The sequence below is a fragment of the Notothenia rossii genome, assembly GCF_949606895.1.
Source record: "Notothenia rossii genome assembly, chromosome: 3".
NCBI classification, from domain to species: Eukaryota; Metazoa; Chordata; class Actinopteri; order Perciformes; family Nototheniidae; genus Notothenia; species Notothenia rossii.
Genome location: NC_136901.1, coordinates 43,788,945 through 43,797,103, shown reverse-complemented (window position 1 = coordinate 43,797,103; position 8,159 = coordinate 43,788,945). Strand labels below are relative to the sequence as shown.

The following is an 8,159-nucleotide window of genomic DNA, read 5'->3' as shown; positions in this document are numbered from 1 at the left end:
CTGAGTTTGTATTTGTATAGTTGATTGCACTTTTTGTTTGTCACTTTGTAGCGTAGGTGTTATCCCTGAATTAATACATTTAATGTGGGCGCCAGACAGAGGAAGGTTTAATATATCCAGCTGATATGCTTAAACACACAGAAATAGAGGGAGGGACCTAGCTACTGAAGTTTACAAAGGAAAAATAATAATCAACCAATTCACTTGCAACATAAAATGTCTGTATATTTAACCCCAAATAATAATCAGTACATTAAACTTGGTTCTTTCTCTCTCTGTTGAATGACATGCTGTCCTCCTTTAACAGCACACAGGTGCCAATCAGCTCCTTGATTGGTTTCCTCTAGCTTCTCTCAGGGGTGGAGTTACGTCCCCACTAAGGTCTAGGGGACCTGGAGACAATAACACACAACAACCAATACAAATGAGGGAGCCAGCGTAAAGGTTAACAAAAAGGTTTATTCTTTGTATACCAAAGAACTGAACAGAAATACTCTTTGTGTGAGGAGGAGGAGGAGGAGGAGGAGGAGGAGGTCAGTCTCAGCTGTTTGGCTCATCTCACCCAATAGTAGCAAAGGTTGGTGATGACATCCTTTTACCGTGTCACCTGGAACCTGTAGTTGATGTTTCTGCAATGACATTGGAGTGGGTGAGGAGATCTGCCCTGAGGTGGACTTCTGTGAGGACATCGCTACTGACTGGTTTTCGGACCCCCCCAGACCCCCCCAATAAAGTAAAACTGCACGTTTCAGAGTGGCCTTTTATTATGGCCAGCCTAAGGCACACCTGTGCAATAATCATGCTGTCTAATCAGCATCTTGATATGCCTCACCTGTGAGGTGGGATGGATTATCTCTGCAAAGGAGAAGTGCTCACTATCACAGATCTTTTCAGATTTGTGAACAACATTTGAGAGAAAAGGTTATTTTGTGTATGTAGAAAATGTTTTAGATCTTTGAGTTCATCTCATGAAAAATGGGAGCAAAAACAAAAGTGTTGCATTTATATTTTTGTTCAGTGTATTTGATAGAGATAACGTTGTGTCACAAAACACCCCAAAAAGCAGAATAGGGCCTCTTTAAATAATGTATAATCACAACGATTCTATGTGTTGTCTCTTTCTCAGATGAACAAAGTCAAATATGAGGGGCCACATTACGTCAGCTCGGAGAATCAGACCTCAGACTCAGGATTTCACATTGATGTCGACCGACGGCACAAATTCATCCGTCTCAGAAACACTTCCACTGAGGTAATGTTGTTTGTGTGGATGAACACTCTATGAGAGCTTTAGGAGTGACTATAATATCATTGCAATAATATTCAAAAGGAGCTTTCCATTATAATGACTAGATGTCTAGAATCGAGTTTATGTTGTTTGCATGTAATCTACAAACTGTTGAGATCTCCAAATTAGGTTGAATACTTAAAAAGAAAGTTAGTTATAATCAAATATAATCAATTATATTCTTGTATAACCCCACAATGAAAATGCTTCTTATTTTATGATTTTCTATATTTACAGTATAAACAAAACACAAATGGTTTGTTAAGTTGAGTGTAAGGCTATGGTTTATGGATGTCTGATAAGAGAGGAGACAGCCTCTTCCCTCTTCCCTCACAGCAGCACACAGGGAGGGGGGCTCCCGACTTGTTGGAGAAATATTCTGAAGCCCCAAAAAGGCGGTTATGTTGTAGCCGAGAATACTTTGTTCCAGTCCTGCCCACTATGTACTTTTGACACAAGCATGAGAAGGTGTGTCTTTGTTCTGTCCTGTTTTCAGCATAAAAACACTGGGTGAGAGAGAGAAAGCTTCAGAGCTGGGTTTTCGCCTCGCTCAGGTTCTCTCAAACCTGGTAAATATTGCTTACATTTCTGTTTATTGAATGCTGAGTGAATTGTTGGATGAAAATGTAAAACTGTTCATTCTTACTGAGCATTTTTGAGGAGCTGCCTCTGAATGTTGTCAGGCTATAGGTGTGAATGTTAGCACCTTCGATCCGTGAGGGGATTCCTTTGGATTATGTCAGAAGACTTTAATGCCTAAACTATGAATTGAGGATTCAGATTAGAAAAAGACCACCACATGATATGTTTAGTATGATTATAATGTTGTAAAGGGAGAAGGTAAGAACCCTGTATTACTTTGGACCTATTCTTCTTAAAATAAACTGATCCCACCTTTTGGATTGGGACAACTTAAAAAACATCTGCGCTCTCCTCTGCTGCTTCAAAGGTAAGATTGCACCCTGCCACACTCACTCTTAGGTAGGGCCACACCTCATTACTGATATCAAAATCCTTCGGGATCGCTTAAACAGTTTTAAGAGAGTTGTCTGAATTGAAACAGCAGCTAATTGAACCTGGTTCTTCAGGAGTTAATAGAGGTGAGGTCTTGCTGACGTTGGTGGATCAGAGCCAAGCAGTAAACGTACATAGACTCAATAACTTCGGTTAGGTCAATTAGTAGTTCAGAGTCATTTCCCGGAATAAATTAACAGTTCCTCCAGACTCCCAAGAAAACACAGTGGGTTAAAATATCACATTCATGTATTAGTCTCTCTGTCTCTCCCCTTATTTAACTTCCTGCAGGACAAACAGCTGGAAGACTGGAGAGTGAGTTGCATCTGCAGGTTAACAGCAACAAAACCATCATGTGCACTTTTACTGATCCACTCCAACTCAAGGCTGGAAAAACTGTCACTCTGAGTCTTTCTTGATTTTCTTGTTTCATTTTTCTTTTTCTCTTTGTTTTTTTGAGGACTGAATTATATGTTAAAATAAAAGAAGATACAAAATAATGCATGCACATTTGACTGATTATATGATTCTGCGTGTAGGTGTGATTTTATATTTTAGAGATAAGGGCACGAGATTGTGGTGAAAGTTATCCTCCCACTCACGTGGTAAGGTGGAAAATAGAGTCCTGGAGCTCTTACGACCAACTGCAGGTCTCCCTCTACAGCAACACTGGAGAGTTGCAACATCAACTCTGCATAACATCCACTGAAACAGAATAATTGACCTCCTTTGTTGAGCTATCAGACTTTCTTTTTCTTTAGTTTGTCGTACTCTGCTTTTATTAAATGTTTCACAAAAACGTGTGCTCACTGTCTACTTGACAAAAACATATATTGTAGGAGTATTCTTTCTCTCAGTCAGAGCATTACATAATAATAAAACTATTAATATTTAACAACATTTAAAAAATGGTTGTGATTTAGAACTGTATACAAATTACAGCACTTTCTTGTTGTTGTAATAATGATATTCAAACCCAACAACCCGGGACAAATCAAGCATTTTCTTTTTATGTTTATAGTTCTTTGTAACATATTTTTACATATATATATTTAAGAAGTACAATATGAGACAAGCATGGGGGCCAATTCAAAGGGCCGTAGTTTAGACACCCCTGCTTTATAATATATTCAAAGATATTGAGCTTGAAGGACTAAATTATCCCTGATGAGTAAAAGAAAAAGAAAAAACCTTCTCTGATTCAAAATCATGTAAGTATTTCACTGATAAATGATTCATAATAATACAAAAGATGATATGAAACTGAAAGCATGTTGTTGGTGGAGGGAAATCCAAAATGACTCAATAATATAATCTTTCATCTGTATTTCCTCTTTTCAGTTCACTTTGTTTCACATTTCCAAGAAAAGCTGATTATGATGAGATTGCATTATACTGTAATTAAATTCAAAAGTCAAAGTTATTGTCAATCTTTTTGTTTGTGAGATACAGACAGGCCGATCGAATTGCTGTTCAAGACAAAATAAAAAAGTAGAATAAACAAACCTTGATCTGAACATTTGAAATGAATGAATCAATAAAGTGAACGCAAGTTACGCTTTTTGCAGCCAAGATGAGAAAAAAATCCAGAAACGTTAATTCATTTGACAGTTCATTTAGTTAAAAAAGGTGACTGTTAGAGCAGGCAACATTTAAACTTTGTGTCATTTTTATTTGATAATTTCCAAAACATTTAATCTTATAGTACCAACAACAATGTGTTGTAATAAACGCCCTGTTCATTACGTCACTTGCACAGGGACACAACAACATGCTGACTGTATTTTTTTATATTTTTTGTATTGAATTCTCATTTCTTCCCAAAAAATGTATATTGAAAACAAATAATCATTGTTTTTGTGAAATGTTATTCTTTACTGAGTGAAAGTTTGAATGCTTCGTAATTAAGTACATGTATGTTTTTTTTTACTGTTTTTTATGTATATTATTGAGTGAGGGTTTGTTTAAGAATTTCGTCCCCAAAATATAAAAAATATAAATATATTTTCACCTATTTCAAAAAAATTGACTTTTTTGTGAGGGTTTGAATTCTCTCAATTAGCATTTCTTCAAAAAAATAAAAATACATATCCACTGATTTTTAAGAGTTTTTTTAATTAAATATAATTGTTAACACAAAATGACACCAACCTGCTTGTTTAAGCCCGGTGCAAATGAGCTGCCTGTTAGGGTCTTAACACCCCATGGCCCTGCAGTCGGCATGAGGGTGTAAAAGTACCGAAAAGCAGGCAGGCAGGGGGGTGGAGAGATGACTGTGTATTGGAGAGCCTGAGGAGACACATTTTACCGCCCAAGCCTGACTGTTAATCTGTGCATTTTCAACTGTACACAATATAACACATAAATGCCAAGTGCTGTTAAGAAATAAGTTCAGAAAGCTCTGACTCCAGTGGAAAAGTTGCGGTTCAAATTCAGAGGATGAAGAAGCAGAAAAATAACTTGTTTGTAAAACGGACAGCACGTCAGTTTCGAGAAAGATGACACCGTGTTTATGCAAGACATGCAAAATATCTTGAAGCCCTAAAAAAAAAAAAAAAAGGTACAAGTATATTGTGTTGAAAATATCGCAAAAAGTCGTAATATTGTATAATGTATTAGTTGATGTTGTATTTTGCTAAAAATCACTATGTAGTTTTTCAAAAATATAATCGAAAAAGGAGAGAAAGACAAAAACAAAATATCACAGTTCGTTGAAAAAATATGAAAAAGGTAACGTTGTGTGAAAATAACATGAAAGAAATCAAAGTAAAGCATTTAAAAACATATATTTAAAAAAGTAATGTTAGTCAAGTCAAGTTATCAAGACTGCATTGTTTCATCGAAACAGTGTTATGTGAAGTACTTTCGAAGGAATTCGGTTTCTTTTTAATGGCCTAGGCGGATTTTGGCTTTTTTCTCTTGCCAAGATACTTTTAGACACACTTTGAGGTATGCAAAACCTTAAAACTAGAACACTGATGGCTGGCTTACGCTGCAAACTTCATCACCTTTTAACAAGAGAGTAAGTATATAAAACGTTATTTTGTATATTTTACACATCAGCAGAAACAGAGAGATGGCATGAAGGGGGGAGACAGTCTCCCCCACCTTTACAGACACTGTGTTTTAGAGAGAACAAATACAAGTGTAAGGTAACTGTTTTTAAATTCCATCCCCCCTCTGTCTAGTGATAAGATGGCAGGAAGGGGGGGGAGGGGGCAGGGCCAGGCTCACACAGTCACCCACACACACACACACACACACACACACACACACACACACACACACACACACACACACACACACACACACACACACACACACACACACACACACACACACACACACAGGTAATACCGCGGCTGAAAGACCCTTCTGGTGTGTTTCTTAATAACTGTAAAAGGTGTTTGTCTCGTGACTTTAAAAGATGAGATACTGTACATGTTAGTCAGGATTTAATGATGTCTGCCTCCTTTAGTTTCTGTTTCCCTTCTTCAGAAAGCTGAACCGAGATGGATCCTCAGACAGTGAAGTGGAAATCCTGTGAGTATTTTTTTGCAGCAATATTGTGTTTTTACTCTATTTTTAAATGACACGATATCAGAGACAGACATCTTTGGAAATTCCCTAAAATGCAGATTTTTCTGCGGTCACTTGTTCTGCTTTCTGAGTCCATGGTTTCAGTTATCGTTCATCACCGCATGATGACAAATAAAGATTTCACAGGAAGTATTTTAAAGGTCACATGCTGTGTTAAAGGAAGTGAGGATATAAACCCATTAGGTTTAACTGCAAGTCATTCAAAATGTAGACTTGACTTTTTATTGACTGTTAAAATAAATAACATGTATTCAGGCTTTTGCCTTATTTTATCCACATTAAAAAAGGAAATCACCAGAATAATTATTAATAACAAGTATCTTTGTAAATTAAATAGATTTTCTTTAATTTTCTTTGCACTTTTATTATTTTGCCATATTTTATAACCTTTAAGAAACTTTAAAAAACATTAATTTGAACTGATAAATCTGAGTCTTTTTTGTTTATTAAATTATGTTCTTTAATTATTTGTTGCCATATTATATACACCTGTTCTTTGTTTAATAAATCATTTTTTAATGTTTAACGATATGCTAAGTATTGCGATACGATATATTGCAATATTGCAATTCACATGGGTCATATCGATGTCTGTCTTGCCTTCCTGGTTAAAACATGTATTTGCAAAATGAATAGTTTATGTAAATAACCCTGTTCTTTGAACCTGAAAAGGAGATGGCATTGTTTGTGTTACTTTAATTGCAATTGTATTCATGTCTTAACGTAACTTCCTGTTTTATATACGTCCCTCTTTCGGAGGGGTATGCTACAGCAGTGGTTCCCAACCTTTTTTTTACCAAGGCACCCCTGAAAATATTTCTCGACCCCAAGGCACCCCAACTTTTTGTAGATTTAAAAACCACTTCAGAGCTTAAACTAAAAACCATAAATACACCATAAATTGGTTTTCAAATGTGTATTTAATTGAATAGAACATTTTATAGAACAAATAATGTATTCAGACATAATAACAAGAACCAGACTAAAAATGTCAGCACCATTTCTATGATGAATTCAATATTATAAACAGGCCTACTAAGTAGGCTCTTTTGTTTTTGGCTGAAAATAGTAGGCCTACCTGTGTAAAAACACGAATACATATCAATACAGTTATTATTTTACATTTGGATTTCAAAAGAGGCAGGCCTATGATCACTTAGATTAAATAATAACTTAATAGAATTGGAGGGATGAAACAATGCCCTCTGACCTGACTGTGGTCATGTGACTCATCAACCACATCCCAAATATGAAACATTCTGCATTTCGCTATCCAGATAATACTGATTGGCACAATCATAAATCATAAATGTATAAGAAAGGCACACAAATTAACATCCAAACATAAACATTTCTCAGACCGTTACACGGTGCTAGTGCGACACTTGTGCCTGCTTTTGTGAGCAGAGTCTCTTGATGCGTGGGGGGATAGTGGACAGCGCAACGCGGAGGTCCTGCTCCACTGACAGCCGGGTCCGGGTCTTGTTTTTGACATATGCGAGTGAGGAAAACGCCAGCTCGCACAAGTAGGAGGTTGGAAACTGTAAAAGCACCTTGATGGCACTCTCCGAGAGGGATGGATACTCGTGTCCCACAAGCAGTCAAAATATATCCAGACGTATTTCCCCGTGCTTCAGTTTCAGGGAGCGGTCCATAGATAGCTCTGCGAGTTCATCCTGAGCTCTGCTGTTTAAACTTGTGGCTGATATTAATGTTATCTTAGACTTCTTTTGCACTGCTGTTCCATCATGTTCTGTCATCCCTGCCTGTGTTGTTGAGGGCTGGGGTGCTTCTTTATTTATTGTCACTACGTAACGGTCCATCTTGAAATTATTTGGCGCGAGGATAAAAAGCTGCTCTGCACACCGTAAACAATGACGGCTGATGTAAACTATGAGAATTTAAGCTGTTTAATATTTCTAAATCTGAGCAATATATGTTTTATTAGCTTATAAACTCCATTGTACATGTAATAAAATAAAGTGTATATGAAGTGAAGTTTATTAAGTCAGAAAAAAATCAGGAACATAAAAATACGTTTTTTTTGCGGCACACTTGGACAATAATAATAATAATAATAATAATGGCTTTAATTTATAAAGCACTTCATATTTGCATTCAAATCCCGAAGTGCTAACATCGTAAAAAGAATAAAAAGCAATAAATAAAAATAAATAAGTAAAAAGAAAAAAATAAGATAAAAGGGTGATAATAAATAAATAAAAGGTCTAGGGAAAGGCTCTATTGAAGAGGTGGG

The 8,159-nt window shown here is 36.3% G+C and overlaps 1 pseudogene across 1 annotated transcript in view; it reads left to right on the top strand.

The window, feature by feature from the left end:
* The first annotated feature begins 634 nt into the window (after nucleotides 1-634).
* LOC307032926 (L-amino-acid oxidase-like) overlaps nucleotides 635-8,159 on the top strand; it is a 13,683-nt pseudogene continuing 6,158 nt past the window's right edge. Inside the window, exons 1-3 of the transcript XR_013810629.1 lie at nucleotides 635-649; nucleotides 1,127-1,252; nucleotides 7,310-7,428. The product of XR_013810629.1 is annotated as an L-amino-acid oxidase-like (transcript). The remainder of the gene's footprint in view (nucleotides 650-1,126; nucleotides 1,253-7,309; nucleotides 7,429-8,159) is intronic.